The sequence below is a fragment of the Onychomys torridus genome, chromosome 2 (genome assembly GCF_903995425.1).
Source record: "Onychomys torridus chromosome 2, mOncTor1.1, whole genome shotgun sequence".
NCBI classification, from domain to species: domain Eukaryota; kingdom Metazoa; phylum Chordata; class Mammalia; order Rodentia; family Cricetidae; genus Onychomys; species Onychomys torridus.
Genome location: NC_050444.1, coordinates 129,242,384 through 129,258,137, shown reverse-complemented (window position 1 = coordinate 129,258,137; position 15,754 = coordinate 129,242,384). Strand labels below are relative to the sequence as shown.

General features: G+C 49.1%; 1 protein-coding gene and 1 long non-coding RNA gene across 2 annotated transcripts in view; one reads left to right on the top strand and one right to left on the bottom strand.

The window, feature by feature from the left end:
* LOC118577215 overlaps positions 1 to 7,867 on the top strand; it is a 74,608-nt gene extending 66,741 nt beyond the window's left edge. The window contains exons 3-5 of the long non-coding RNA XR_004944181.1: positions 3,828 to 3,907; positions 6,002 to 6,171; positions 7,004 to 7,867. This is a non-coding gene — a long non-coding RNA (uncharacterized LOC118577215). The remainder of the gene's footprint in view (positions 1 to 3,827; positions 3,908 to 6,001; positions 6,172 to 7,003) is intronic.
* Positions 1 to 15,754, bottom strand: part of Trabd2b (TraB domain containing 2B) — a 202,299-nt gene that overhangs the window by 126,251 nt on the left and 60,294 nt on the right. The window lies entirely within an intron of this gene.

The following is a 15,754-nucleotide window of genomic DNA, read 5'->3' as shown; positions in this document are numbered from 1 at the left end:
CTCTCTGGCTGCAGAAGCCACTGTGTGTAATGTTGCCTATTCTCGTCCATCTCAGCTTCCAGCAGAGTAATGTCTGCGAAGGACACCCTTAGAGGCTGTTTATACATCACCTCTGGCTCCTGTACCCTCATACCCGTGAGCTTCTACACTCCCTCCCCATTCCAAGGGAGCTCTGCATCCCCCAAACCTGGAAGCCCTTGCACACCTCAAAATCCATGGCTCTGTGTACTGCTCAAATTCTGCCTCCCCTAGAGATCCTCTGGGAGTGCCTCTGTAAAAATGTGCCAAGAAGAAGTGTTGGGAATCATATTTGAGCACGGGGGGGGGGGGGGGTTGAGGGGAAGGAGCCTTGTTCTTATCTGTCTGTGTCCCCTGCATCAGGCATGGAGGCTGGGCAGAGAGAGGAAAGGAAGGCATTGGGAACTGTCTAGAGTACAGTCAGGACTGTTAACACTACTTTTTCCACAGAGCTTCTTGGGGTGACCTGGCTAGAGCCAGTTAGAGGCTAGAGCAGGGTGAGTTCTAAACAGTCTGCAGGCAGGTGGAGAGCATTCCGGCCCCAACCCCCAAAGGACATACATGCCTCTCATTACCATAAGTGAGAATGGCTGCTAATTCCTACATTGGGCTAAGAACTTAACAGCCAATAAATATTTATTGATCTCACGTACCCCTCCTTAACCCACAGAGCTCCACTGGCCTGAGCTACAGGGTCAGCATTATAGTCAGGCAGGAACCCACTGAACACTTCCTATGGGCCAGGCCCTGTGTGATGAAGTCCTTCCATAGAGCTGAAGAAGAGAGAAGGCCTCAGTCCCTCCATGCTACCTAAATCGTAAAACAGCAGGAGGCCTGAACAGGAAGCTGTGCCAGGGCACTGGAGGGGCTGGTGTTTTTAGTAGGGAAATGAGAGGTCAGGTCTGGGAGGCCACTAGAAGAGAAGGGGGCAATGGTGTGGCGGTAGGGAAGTGAAGCCTTGGGAAGCTGTGCTGACCTCCCTCTCAGCTGGGTACTTAACACCATTCATCCAAATGCCTTCCTGCCTAACCTGCCTGCACACCAGAAGCTCTCCCTCTTGTGCCATCCTCCCTCTGAGGTGAGCACTGTCCTCCATATCACACACACTTTGTTTACAGGATGTGTCTCACTCCTCTCCCTGGTGCCTAATGCTGCCAACCACCTATGTTCATCACACCCCTTTCAACTCACATTTAGTTCAGCATATTCTAATTCAACAGAGACCAGTCCATATACCCAAACCTGGCACTGTCTGGGGCAGACACAGAAGTAGAGGAAGGGCCGAGTCAAAACACAAATAGCAGGAACTGGGGTAGGGTGGGGGGTATCACAGCTGCAGAATGAGTGGTTCGTGAGTAGACAGATCGGACTGAACAGGCCAAGGGGGTGTGTCCAGACTGTACCGGGAGGAAAGCAGCTCCTCAAGAAACAAGTACTAAAAATCAGGCAAAGCCCTTCATTTTTCTCAAAGGACTCATGACTGGGCTGGGGGTGTTTCTCAGGTGAGAAGAGCAATGGGAACCAACTTCAGGGCACCAGGTGTAAAGGAGGGGGCGTGAGGGATGGAGGTGCAGGATGGTAACCAGACATCTGAAGGATCTTTGTGTTTGTCCTGACTGAGATTTGGGTAGAGGAAGTGTGATTCTCCACCATGCTATAGCAGAAGTAAAGATGCATCAGTGCTCTGAACCTGTGTGCGACCCTCTGGCTGGGCTCCCACCCGAGGTGGGAAATCTACATTCCACATCCTTATCTTAGCTCCACAAATCTCACTGCTGTAAGGCTCCTGCTTCACCTGTCAGCCTCTGCATACCTGTCTCCTGTGCGCTTCCTCTCCCATTCCCTGCCCACTTTCTTGTGCTCTCTGTCCCAACTGGACTTTGTCGCTCTGGTTCATGGTGTGAAGAGCACACATGTGTATATGAACCAGTAAGGAGGGAAGGGGGTGTGTGGAAGGGGAGAAAGGCCTCCCTTTGGGGTGGGGTGAATGTTTCCCTGGATTTTACCTGCCAGTCTTAAACCCAGCACCCCAGGTGCTCCTGTATTTAGAGGCCGGTTCCACACTATTGCTTCTCAACTTTCTGTGCTAAGAAACCAGCAAACAGTGGCTCAGAAAGTGGGACTGACTTATCATGGGCCCGTGATAGCTGGAATCAGAATCCAGACTTCCTGACCACAAGGCTGAATGCTCCCCATTCCCACCTGCAGCACTGACTGGGGTCCCAGGAAAGGACAACATAACGGCATGCCAGGCACTGGACTCCATCCTTTGGGAGACATATTGAAGAAACATATAGCCCATTTACCTTGACTAACAACCCTATGAGATGAACCTTTATTTATTTATTTTTTCTCACTTTACAGAAGAGATGCTCAGAGAGGTTAAGGAACTTGCTGAGGTTCAACAGCAAATACACCCTGGAGCTAGACTCAACTAGAGACATCCAGCACAAACTTCCCACTGAAATAAGGGCTTCTGAGAACACAGGAATTCTGATCGCCCTGTTTGTTTACATCCTGATCATCTCTATTGTCTCTGCTAGGGTCTGAATGTGGCAGAGCTCTGTAAACCTTCCCAATGGGGACTGACTGGTTCCCAACTTGCAGCCTCTCTATGTTGTAGCCTGCTTGGTAGCAGCCTGGCTGTGAGCTGTCAGCCGGCTGTCAGCCACACCGCAGGAAAAGTGGGATTTCTCTACAGCTGGCCCTGCGGTTCAAAGGAACAGGGGCCCAGGATCTTGGCTGGGATGGCCTGTATTATGACAGGTCCGGGAACCTTAAAAGCAAGAGACAGCTTAATAGCACAGTAAAGAAAACACAAGTCTCTCAGCCTGGCTCTTGGGAGCCAGAGCCCAGTGGGGGGACCTGCCAACACCAATCCCTTGTACTGTCTGTCCCCATCTGGCAACAGGCACAAAGTGACCGAGGAGAACACAGTGCTTGTCCAGCTTTGGGCCCCGCCATTGACAGTTGTGGTCTCAGCCCTGGAACAGGCTGAGAGTCTCTGCCTGCTCACAATGGGCAGCCCATGTGAACACCAGCCTGTTGCTGGCATGAGGAGGGGGCGTCTGGCTCCAATAACACGCATGTTCCAAGCACAAAAGTGGGGCTGTTCGCACAGGATGCCGTAACCTCCAGCAGCTGGGGCTGTGGGCTAGGCTGCCTTGGCAGATACACTTGCATGCTTATTAGAAACACTTTCTTTCATGACCTGGCATTTGTTCATTAGCTGGGTGGAGCTACTAATATGGCTTTTTACAAGGGAGGCTTATGGTCCCCAGATCTGTTCTCCAGCACTCCTCAGGCCACTGAGTAGATGAGATATTAAACCACGAACAGGCACTAGGCGGGCTGTGGATCCCTTATCTGAGGTGCTTGGACCAGAAGCATTTGGGAGTTGGGTTAAATTTTGGCATATTTGCATATGTATAATGAGGTTTTGGGGGTATGAGACCCAAGTCTAAAAGTGAAATTCCTTTATGTTCCATATACATCTTGATATGTATATATATATATATATATTTCATATATACCTTGATATACATATCACATACACACATATGTAGCCTTAAGGAATTTTATACATTATTTTAAATAATTTTGCACATGAAACAAAGTTTCATGGCATGGAATTTTCCACCGGGGAGCCTCATGTCAGTGATAAAAAATAATTTCAGATTTTGGAGCATGTGAGATTTCTGACTAGGAATGCTTACTTAACCTCTGATATCAAAGATGGCTAAGCAACTTCGCCTGTGTTACACACCTACCAGACGCCTTTTACATTCTTTTTTCATTCCTTTTAACAGATGGAGAAACAGACTCAAATATATGTCAGAGCTGGAAGTTACCCTGTTAACATGGAGGGGAGCCTGGCTTGACCTACTTTGTAAGAATTTGGGGTCTGGTGCTTTTTCCATTATGCCATGACACAGGAGTGGGGTGCCAGGGGCTAGGGCATTTGTGTAAGTTCTCACGCTTCATCCACCCAAAGGAGGAGAATGCCAAGCCTGTGAGGAACATAAGAAAAGCTGAGAGGAAGGAGTCCTTGCTCTAGAAATCAGGGTGGTAGGAAATCAGCCTGAGCATTCCTGGGACTTGCTCTCCGGTGCAGTAACTGATTGAAAGTGAGGCTCAGGGGTCTTTGTGCTGGGTTCACGGGGCGGGGGGTGGAAGGAGGGTGGGCATCTTAGACTATGCCTGGCAAACTGGAGTGGCTTGGCAAGTGTGAGACTAGAGGGGTGAGAGTTATTACCTCACTTCTCTCCTCAAATACTCTGGATTCTTTTTCTTTCTCATTAAAAAGCAATCTTCCCTGTCAGGAAACTGTGGAACCTGGGAAATGTCTACATGTATTCCATGGCCACTAAAAGATACCATGGTATGTGTTTACTGGAGTGGGAAGATGCTTGTGACACTCAGTGACCTGAACATGAGGTTTCCAAATAGCACGTACAGGAATGATTTCAGTTTTCTAAATATGTATTCATTTATATGTGCACGCATTGGGAGACACAGATTCACGTGGGGAAATGTCGAGAAGTATATACATCAAATGTTAACAGTGGTTACTCTACCAGATGGTGGAATTTTATAATCTTTTGTTTATGCCTCTTATAACGATTACATACTGTGTAATAATACATACTTGTACAGTTCGGTTTCGAAGAGGAGAATAAAAAGGACAAATCACTGTAAGTGGATCACTGATGGGGTGAACTTAGACAAATCAGGAGTCCTTGGAGCCTCGGCCTCCTCACATGTGGAGATAGGGTCTCTGCCAACCTCAAGGCAGCCCCTGGCTTAGCTCTATCTCACAGGAGAGCCTGGGGACTGGGCTTCTGCCCAGCCTGTCTCCTGTCCCTCTGCTTCCCTTCCATGCCTGCTGTAGCTTTTTCTCCTCCAGCTCTCTCAAACTTGCCCTCAACCCACAGTGAGTAAGGAGCCAGCTCTCTCCAAATATCCAAATCCCACCAGTGTCCCAGAGGGGAGGCAGCAGTCCCTGTAGACCCCATGATCTTAGTTCGCTAGTGAGATGGTTTGGGAGGAGGGGCACAGATGTCCCTTTCTATGTCCAGGTGTACATACATGGCAGTCATCCCTGGGGCAGCTCTTTATAAACTTCAGTTTCTAGAAAATGGGAGTAGTCCAGGCTAGGAGAAAAGCTGACATAAGGAAGGTCCTTCTTTCTAAGCTACAGGGCCTCTCATTTCCTAGTGCCTCCAACCTCTAACTTCCTACTCAAGGGCTGGTACAGATGGCCCTCACTTACACCCTTACTACATGCTTCCCTTCTGCTGGGTGTGCACATGCTGTAGTCCTTACTGGAACTGTGTAAGGAAGGCTCAGCTGCCTCATTTTACAGGAGAGGAAACGTGCAGAGAGCTTAGGTGACCTGCCTGAGAACAAGAGACTAGAAAATAACCCTGACCCATGTAACTCTGGGGTCCTGAGAACAAGACTCCCTTAAAAGGCCTATCCCAGCTTCCTAGTCTGGACCAGGGACCCCTCCTCTGAGTCTTACAGTTTTGTGTTTCCAGGACATCCTGACTACTATTCATCAAACAGGGCCATTAATAATAAACCGATGAAGTTGTAGGATGGTGCTGGAAGCAGGGGCAGACTGTCACTTAAAGAGTTTGAGAATGAACTGGATGACCCTCAGCTGCAGAGCCCTGCAGGGGGAGGACTTCACATAGGTGTGTGTCCATTTGGTAGGAGTTCAGGGGTCTGATCTCCAAACCCCAAACCCTGAATAGCAAACTAGGAAACCACAGAGCTCTCTCTGATTGTCTTTTCATATATGAACTGTTGATTTTGTGCGTACAGCACATATGCATGCTCACAGCCAACCTCCTTGGCGTAGCTCTCCTCATTTTTATCCAGGAACATACCCACCCAGAAGTGATCTCGAAGTTAAGCACAACCAAGTGACCAAGTTGTAGCCCATAGGTCCACGCCATGCTCTCCTTTTCTTCCCTAGGTCTGGGATTCGGGAAGAATGCTGGGCCACTCAGAGTGAAGAAAACTCCTGGCAATGGAGGAAAAGTGAAAGGATTCTAAAGTCTCCCTAGCTTCCTGGCGTGCAGCTCACTCTCAGCCAGGATTTTCACAAGAGGAAATATAAGTGTCGGACATAAAACTACTCTACTTGTAAATGGAATTCATATTCTTTTAAAAGTACTTATAAGATCTCTGGGACAGTTAGAGGAGACAAGGCCTCAGTGGGACATAATACTTGGGTGGGCAGTCTGATGGGCAAAATGACTTTCTCTACTGGAGCGACCATTGGAGAACCCCTTTTTGTACCCCCATCTACAAAAACTATACTTCTCAAAAACTGGTCAGTGTTTGCCAGTTATAACTGCCCCCTCCCCATGTGCCTTCCCTAGGACAGAAGGTATCAGACCTGATAGAAAGGACAGAAAGGCAGCGATCTCAGGCAACAAGTGTGGTGGTACTGTGTTTCCCAAAATATTGTGCACCCTAATAAATCTATCTGGGGTCAGAGAACAGAACAGCCACTAGATACAGAGGCTAGAAAATGGTGGCACTTACGCCTTTAATCCTAGCATTCCAGAGGCAGAAATCCCTCTGGACCTCTGTGAGTTCAAGGCCACACTGGAAACAGCCAGACTTGGTGACACATGCCTTTAATCCCAAGAAGTGAACCTTTAATCCCAGGAAGTGATGGCAAAAACAGAAAGATATATAAGGTGTGAAGACCAGAAACTAGAAGCATTTGGCTGGTTAAACTTTTAGGTTTCTAGCAGCAGCAGTTCAGCTGAGACCCATTCTGGATGAGGACTCAGAGGCTTCCAGTTTGAGGAAATAGGATCAGCTGAGAAACTGACGAGGTGAGGAAGCTGTGGCTTGTTCTACTTCTCTGATCTTCCAGCATTCACTCCAATAACTGGCCTCAGGTTTGATTTTATTAATAAGAACTTTTAAGATTCCTGCGACTAACAAGTGTCTTTCTTCCTAGAAAAAATACAAGGCAAAGATTCATCAAGTTGTTGAAGCTGCTGGACTCACTCAGGACAACACCTCCTTGTCTGTTCCCTGAGAAAATACTCACTTTGCAGACACTGCCACACATGGAGGACATCCTGGTTGTATGTCTCCCATGGTCCCTGTTCCATTGGTGAGCATTGGCTCTTGTTAATACCTTGTGTCCCCAATGAAGCCACAGCTCTGAAGGGCAGACTCTCTTCTTCTATTGTCCCCCTCTTTCTGCCCTTGTCTGTCCACTAGGACCAGCTACACAATTTGCAAATTCTGGAACAAAATGAGGAGGAGCTCCTCATTCATAAATTATTTCCAGTCTCAAGATAGGGTCATCAGAGCACAAGATAAGCCTGGGGCCCTAGGTGGCAACTGGGTCTCACATCCAAGCAGCTGGCCCTGCCCATTCAGGGTCCAGGTTCTGGCTACACACAGTAGGATATATGGGGCAATTGTTTGACGGAGTGAACAGAATCGGAACACAGTGCACAGCCTAAGGGCTCTGGCTTCACTATCAGGGCAGTTGGGCTCAATGTGTTTTTTATTCTTCTTCCCAGGCCCAGCTCTTTGCATTTCTTGGAGAAAGGGGGTGAGGGAGACCTGGAGGGTCAGAGGCTAGAGGTCACCCAGCAAATAACCTTCCTTGAACAAGCGAGTGGGCATGAGCAAGCATCAGGCTTTGCTGAGCCGTTCTCCTCGTTTCTTGCCACAAGATATAAACTAATCTACTTAGTTAGAAAAACATGGTTTATTGCAATCTAAGTAATTTGTATTTCTTTTTCTACCACAAGATGTAAACTAATCTAGTTAGCTAGAGCAAGTTGGTTTAACTGAATTCAGAGTAATTACCCTCCAAAGTAAAGCGATGTGTGTTTTTTTTTTTTTTTTGGTTTGCTGAATTCCCCCCCCCCCCTTTCCAGTATTCAAAAGTTGAGACGTATACGTACTTATGACTAAATAAAAGCCAGGCTCCTTTCGGTTTGTTGGGTCTTTGGCCTTTCTACAGGGTCTCAGCCGCTATCCCTACCACCTGGGACTTCCCGAAAATGTGCTGGAGGTGGCATGGAAAATCCAGCATGTGCTCTGGTGGAAAAAAAAATTGTAACAACATTTCCTGGTACAGTGGAGGGCCAACTCATGGGGAGAGTCTAGGGAGGTGGGGAGACAGATGGACGCTCCAGGGCTGAAGTGACCTGGGGATGTCATCTCAGTCACTGTGGGCAGGGGCGCTCTCCCATGTTCCAGGGGTCAGCATGACCCAGGAGGAGACATCTCACACAACCCAGCTATTCCTATCCCCATAGGGCAGGGCCAAGAGAGGCTCAGTAGAAATGACTCATCTGTGACAGTGAAGCTCGGAGGCAGCCCAGGAAGTCCAAGGCATTCCCACTCCTAGAATCCAGGGTGCTTTCCCAGTAGTTCCCAGCAGAGGCCAGGTCACCTCTCACTTCGGAGTTGAGGATGTTGATCAAATCCAAGAGCACAGGCAGCTGTGGATGGGGAGCACCCACTTTTCCTCCACTTTGTTCTTTGCCCACTGGGTCAGATCCACCTTCTGTGACACTGTCTTCTCTGCTACAGGACAGCCAGGTAGATACTTGGGGACAGTAGCTTTGCTCCCGCCATGCTTCTCCCCTCCCTGCTAGGCCGTGGTTCTTTAGTCTCTCTGCTCCTTCTCACCCCCAGCCCAGCACAAGGAATGGACTAAGCTTCCAGGTCTTGTCCTGCTAGAAGTAGCAAGCTTAGAGTAAGCTAAGTGTGGCCTCCAGCCATGAAAACTGACAGTACTTCTAACTACTTCAAAACTGCAGGAGATGCTCACCTGGGTCCTGCAAATCCAGCAGAGTGTCTGTCTTCCTGTCCCCACCTGAATTTTATAGGTGGCACTCTATGTGGTTTCTTTCCTGTTCTCTGTGGTCCTACCCAGACCTGACACATGAACCCAGGGAGTATTCAGCACCCCACAAATGTAAACTCCTGGAGTTCCTCTGTCTCTCCCTTCCTTCCCTCCTGGTTGTATTGCTCACCACCTGACTCCAGTGAAAAACAGAAGACATACCTTTCTGACCAAAAAACAAAGAAAAAACAAAAAAATCCAGCGGGGGGGGTTGGGGGGGGGGGGGTGGGCAGACAACAACCTGGAAAGCAAGGGAGCAGAGAAGGAAAGGGAACGGACTCTCTATGTGCCTACGCAGGCAAGCATTATCTGCTACCTCTCACATCCACACGGGCTGGGGGAGTGTGACTGACACCACTCTACAGCTGAACAAGGCACAGTCAGGAATGTGTCTGGGTGTGGCGGTAGAGTCCTCCGGTAGCACCAAGCTGGACTCCAGGCCGCTGTCTCCATGACATGCTACTCTCATCACATGGCTGCCTGCCTTGGCTAAAGTGTGGAACTGACAACTCTTTCGCAGATTCTGGGGGTTCTATAGCCTCTCAGTGCCACATATGTACCCCTGGCAATCCTGAGGAAGTGCCCATAGGAGTTAAAGAAATAATATAGATTTGAAAAAAAATCCCAACCTATGTCCCCCAGGGCTAAGACACCAACTCCCTCTGTCTTTATCACAATAGTCCACTAGCCAGTGTTCTAAAGCCAGGACTAGCCAAGAATGTGGGTGAGAAGTCCAGTTAAGCTAAGGAGGATTTCTTGTAGGGATTTTCCTCTTTTCAGCTCTTCTCTAAGGCTCCTGTTTTGCTGACCTGGGCACACACTGCTCTGCCTGCTGGGGGAGGAGAGCAGGAGCCTGTTAGGATGGCCAAGAGCTGGGTGCAAGGTGAAGGAATGTGGGAAATAATGAAAGCAGGGCCAAGTCAGCTCCTTTGCTTGGGGGCAGTTTTAGCAGCAATGTGCAATTGGATAATTGAAATCAGAGGTGAGGGCCGGGGAGCAGGGAACTGGCTCCAATACAAATAGAGGTGATTGCTGCCGCATCTAGTGGCCTGGGTGCCTCCAAAGACAAGCCAATCAGGGCATATGGCCCTGCTCCCTCTACAGAGAGAAAGTCTCAAATAAGCAGGATGAGACTAGGTGAGAGGAGATGGACCCTTCCTGAAAGGGCAGGGGGTGAACAAGCAGTGCTTGGGTGAATACTCCCATTTCTTTTCTGTTAGACACTGACTGGACCCTGACTGTACCAGGCAGTAGGTGGGGTGCTGGAGAACCAGTGGTAAACCATGTAGTCCTTTGTGTCCAGTGCCACAGGTACAGAAGTGGCTAGGCATGCAGGCATGCAAAAACCTGCACCAGGACACAGGTAAACACATCAAGGCAGGTAGATACATGTATTTGTAAACAGGAATGCCAGTGAACATAGAATGATAGGCAGAACTTGCTCACTGGTATATTCCAAGTGTTGAGAACAATGTCTGGTACATAGCAGGTGCTCAGTAAACATGTCTTCCTACAAAAAGGACTAAGACAGAAGCATGGCAGGCAGATAAGACATCTTGTGTAAAGTTTGGGAAAAGCAGTTGTGGTGAGGCGCATAGGAGAGATGCACTGCCATGGAATTGCCTTGGGGGGTTGGGGAAGTAGAGTAAAATGGAAAGCTAGACGGTTTGCACAGCCTGTCACTCATGGATGCTGGAGCCTGGGTGGGATCCCTGAGGTCCACCCATATACCTCTAAGCTGTCACCTCACAGCAGGTTCAAAATCTCATTGAGGGGGATGAGTTCACTTAGGCTCCAAGAAGAAAGAAAACTGAGGAGCAGGAGTAGAGAAGGGATCTGTAGCTAGGCGACTGCAGATTCCTAGTGCTCCTTCCCTTTAGTAGAGCTGAGTCTGAGATGGGAGGTGGGAACAGAGCTGGGTACCCAATCTGTCTTTGTGCCGCTGCTCATGCTGAGTCAGGGTAGCGATGCTCTGGTTTGTGGGGGCAGAGAAAGTGCAGTCTCCTATGACAAAAAGTGGCTGCTGCCCCTGAGGCCGGACTCTAGGAGCTGCACACGTAGGGTGTGCCCTCTGCCACTCCCCTTCCCTGCCCCCAGGTGGTGACCCCCAGCTGCTGTGCATGGATGATAGGTCTCCAGGAGACACCTGGTTTTCATTGCAAGTCCCCGAGGCTCTTGGCAGTGGCTGTGTTTGTTTTGGGGGAGGACCCAGGGTGGGAGCAAAACACTGTTTCTGCGGGTCTCCAGGGACCTGAGGTTGCCTAGGAGGCCACAGACAGCCTGGAGGAAAAGCAGACCTGGGCATCCCTCGGGGCATGGCAAATGCTGGGCTGTTTGCCACCGACCAGTTCCACACTAACAGTGAGGCCACAGACTGTGAACAGACTGAAGAAATGCATACAGAGAGGAGGGAGAGAAAAACCCTTACAGACTGGCCCTTAAGAAAGAGACACCGCCTCACGGCCTCCTCTTACAGTCATTTCTTCACTTGGTTCTTTATTTGTTGGGCATTCTAATACTCACTGTCCTCTCAAAAGTGCCAGCTCCTGCTAGAAGCCCAGGCACCACAAAGGTAAGCCGAATGTGTGCCTTGCCTGGGGTGCGGAGGCTCCCAGTGTGCAGGGAGGACAGAGGTTGTTGAAGAGGTCTGTGAAGGTCCAGCAGCAGAGGACTGGAAAAGAATGAAGGCCTCCGATTACTGAGAACCCTGTTTGCCAAGGAGGGCTTCCAGGAGGAGGGGCACTTCCTGGAGTCTTGGAAGTCAGGCACATGTAAAAGCCATGTTACACAGGACACAGGGATAAGGGGGAAGATGCATAGTGTCTAAATGGGGAGAGACTCCATGTGGCCAGAGAAATGCCTGGGAAGTTACAGGACATAGGACAACCAGACAGGGCTCTATGGGATACGCCTCACACCCTTTTAAATGTCCTCTGGTCTGGTCTCTTCTCTTCTCCTATTCAAACCTCTTCCCCTTCGGGTTCTCTCTTGTTCCTATCATTCTTCATATCCACTTGGTTCAACCTTCTTTCCTCTCCCCATTCCAGCTGTGATTAAGAGAAAGTTCCTGCCACCTCTGGAATCAGCCAAAGTTCTGGGTAGTGATGCTTCCACTTAAATCTGTGCTATGGAGCAGTTCAATTTTCTCATTTTACAGATGTGTCAACAGGTTTTGAGCAGCTAAGTAACTGGGCCACTGCGTTGGCAGAGCAGACTCAGGGGTGGTGACTAGAACCAAAGACTGGGTCAGGTGCCATAAACTGAGTCCAGGACAGAGTGCCAACCCCAAGGACTCTGCTGGAGGACCATGGCTGTCAAGGTGAGAAGAGAGTTCCACAGGTCCAGAGCAGGCAGCCTGGGCAGGGTAGGACTCTCCAAATTGTAGTGAGATGCTAGAGGTCCACATTCAGATGCTTGTCCAATATTCTGGAGACTCCATCAGCACCTGGGCAGTGATGTTATAAAGGTATGGAGAAGATAAACTATGATCCCTGTTGCAAGGAACATCCTTCTCAAGTCTAAGAGGGTAGAAACTGCCACTACTGCCGTCTTTACACATCTTCCCATAGATCCTGAATTTCCACTTGGAACTATGACACACTGCCAACATGCAAGTGCCACAAAGTGGCTGCTTTAGCCAGGATTCTGGGTTCAGTCCTGTGTTTGTGAAGAGTGCCCCTTTCATTTGCAATGCCTGCTGCAAGCACTGTACTGGTTTATTCACAAACCACACATTATTCCCATTTTACAGGCAGATAAACTAAGTGTCAGAATAAAGTAGCTGATGAGCCAGAGATGTCACTTCACCTCTGAAAGAATTCTCCTAGAGACTCAACACTCAGGAATTCTGATATAGATGTCATCTTTCCCCTCTCTTCTCTCTTGAGCTTTTTTAACCTCCTGAAGTATCAGGTTCCTAGTGCATCACACTGCATGGACAGTGCAATCCTGGGCATCCGATGCTCCAGGTGGTCACAGAAGCTCAAAGTACAGGGAATCCATATAGTTGAGGCAGTCACTGCCCAGCCACAGAGCTAGAGCACTGTTCTGCATACAACAAATGCTCACTGGCTGCATGGCAAGTGGATGAATAGAACATAAGTCCATATCTTGAGAACTTTCTGCTTGCCAGCATCGTGGATGAAGCTCATGACCAAGCCCATGGGTGTGATGCTTCACATTACACAGCCTCTGGGCATGGGCTGGGTGGGGTTGCTGTCTAGGGCTGCAGAGCCAGTAAGGTAAATGAAGAATCAGAATCCAGGTCTGATTTCAAAACCCAAAGCCTTAACTACCATCCTCCACAGAAAGAGATTCTTGGTGACTTGCTGGTCCTCTGGTTCCTCTTTTCCTTTCCTCCGAGGCAGACAAACAGAGGTAGGAACATCCTTGTGGAAATTTGCACCCAGATAATAATCTGAGAGACTGGCCATGAGCCAGACTGGGCTGGGAAAAAAGTAGACCCAGCTCTTCACACCCAAGCAGACTCCCTCCCCCACCACTGGCAGCCCAGAGAAACCAAGGTCACAGAGCCAGGGCTTGAGGGACACATATCCAGGAGATTGAGCTGACCTACAGGTTGTGCTGTGCTTTTCTCCCCAGGTTGCCAGGGTCAGAGGGGGCGAGGCTGCTCAGACCTGAGTAGTCCTAGAAAGGCCAGCAGTAACTAAGGCCACCTTCCTCCTTCCATACATGGAGTACTCTTTCTCACCCGAGTCTGCTTTCCTGGGGCATCTTGTGATCCTCCAGTTGGTTATGCCCTCTGCAGAATCTATGATCTTTCAAGGCTGCCCAGGGTGCAGTCATTTTGTGCTGTGGTTCTCTGCCTACTAATTAGCCCAGTCATGGTCTTCTCTTTCTGCTCATGAAATGAATGGGTCAGTACACAAATGAGTGGGTCGGTGGATGTGTGAATGGATAAAACAGCAAAAAACTAGAAGTGTATGAGAGAGTGACAGAGTGTGTGAATGGAAGGGGTGGCTGCCTGGATGGATGAGTAGATGAACCACATGCCCCAGCCCTCTCCACAGTCAGCTACCTATCTCAGGAGAACACAAATTTCTTAGCCACAGGGAATTCCAGAAACATAAGATAGGCTAATCATCCTGAAGTCTGCCTGGAGCTACAGGCCCAACATGGCAGGGGCAGAAGGGAACAGGGGAGTCTCCCCCTTTTATATTTTTGTGAAACTGGGGCAAACAGCTGGACTGCTCATTGGGTCCCACCGTTGCTTCCTCAACTTTTGTATGGGCCCCCGTCTTCACATGTACAAAATGTGTGCCTATTCTGGACCATGTGGTTTGTAAGGCCATTTTAGAAGAATAGACTCAGAAGATCTTGAAGGAGGTTGGTGTCAGGGAATAGTTTTTCCCCTCTAACTGGCCCTCCTCATCAGTCCTTCTAGCATATACCCTGAGATAAATGTGCAGCACCAGGTGCCCAGGGTTCAAAATGGGCTACCCAAAGGGCTTCCTGGAGAGAAGTGCTATAAAGACAGTATGGGAAGAGATGGAGAAGGCTGACAGGGTTCTGGAGCACTAGAGAGCCCACCATGAGGACTAGTACCCCAGGCAGAGATTTCTTTGTGTCAGGATCGAGGAGGGGATGAGGACTAGCTAGGAATAGACGGTTTCAGCTTCACCAAGACCCTCTTCCTAGACAGCTGGTTTCACAGGGAACAACGATGGCTGATCATAGGTTTTCCTAAGAACCAGGTGATGGAACCCATTGCCTGGTCCAGAATAGGAGCTCATCAGTAAGAGGTAGCTGCTAGCATCCTCCCTGTACAACAAAGACAATGAGATCCAGAGGGGGAAAGATGAGCCAAAGGTCACAGTGCGAGCTGACCCTATGGTTCTGGGCCCTTGCTCTCAGGTGTAATTGCCAGCAACTCACAGATTGGGGGCTCTACAGGCTGAAGACTGTATCCTCACTGAGGCTCAGAGAGAGTGTTTCTGACAAAGAGTATTTGCCTACTGGAGGCACCTCTTTAGGAGGCTGGCTAGGTGTGCTCCCCAAAAGGCTGTCTCCCCTTTCCTGGCCTGAATCAGGCCCCAGTTAGGTCCAGAAGATGCTGCATCCATCAAGCCTTCCCTCCAGAGAAGCTAGTAGTGAGGCCAACTTTGAGCAAGGGACATTTCAACATGATGTGTGTTTGCGGTCTTGTGTTTATCTTTTGAGGCGGGGTCTAGTGTAGACCCAGCTGATCTCAAACTCACTTTGCAGCTGAGCATGATCTTGAGTAAGTGTACAGTATTGGGTGCCTAGTGCTTAGAAGGGGCACATATAAGGTATTCAACGTGTATTAGCTACCATCATTTTGTTTATAGTTGTATCTTAGGCATAATAATGGATATATGTATGTGGAGGCCTTTACTAGAGACCCTGAGATAACTAGCGTGACAACAGAGTTTCCTCTCATTGTCTTAGAATTTCTAGCACTCACCATTGCACATAGTAGGTGCTGTGCCAATAGCCAAAAGGATTTGCCGAGTTAATTGGCTTTGCTGCACCTTGTAATATCAGGTTCACAATACACACCAAAAATCCAAGCAAGCAGTTCAAAGATGAGGAGAAGAGGGCCCCTGGGAGCCCTGGACAGATAGTGATTTTGTGTTTTGTCTATCACATGTCGCAGTTCAGAGAGCCTTCTAGAAGTCTGTACCTATCCAGATTTAACCTTTCCCAGCTACAGTTTCCAGCTGTTGAAGGACATGACTGATGAAAGGGTGCACATGTCCCTGCACCCAGTCCACACCTGACAGGTATGAGGCAGGGCCCCAGATCCCAGAGGCAGCCCCAGAGGAAGTTCCTTTCACAGAGAGAAGCTGCTCT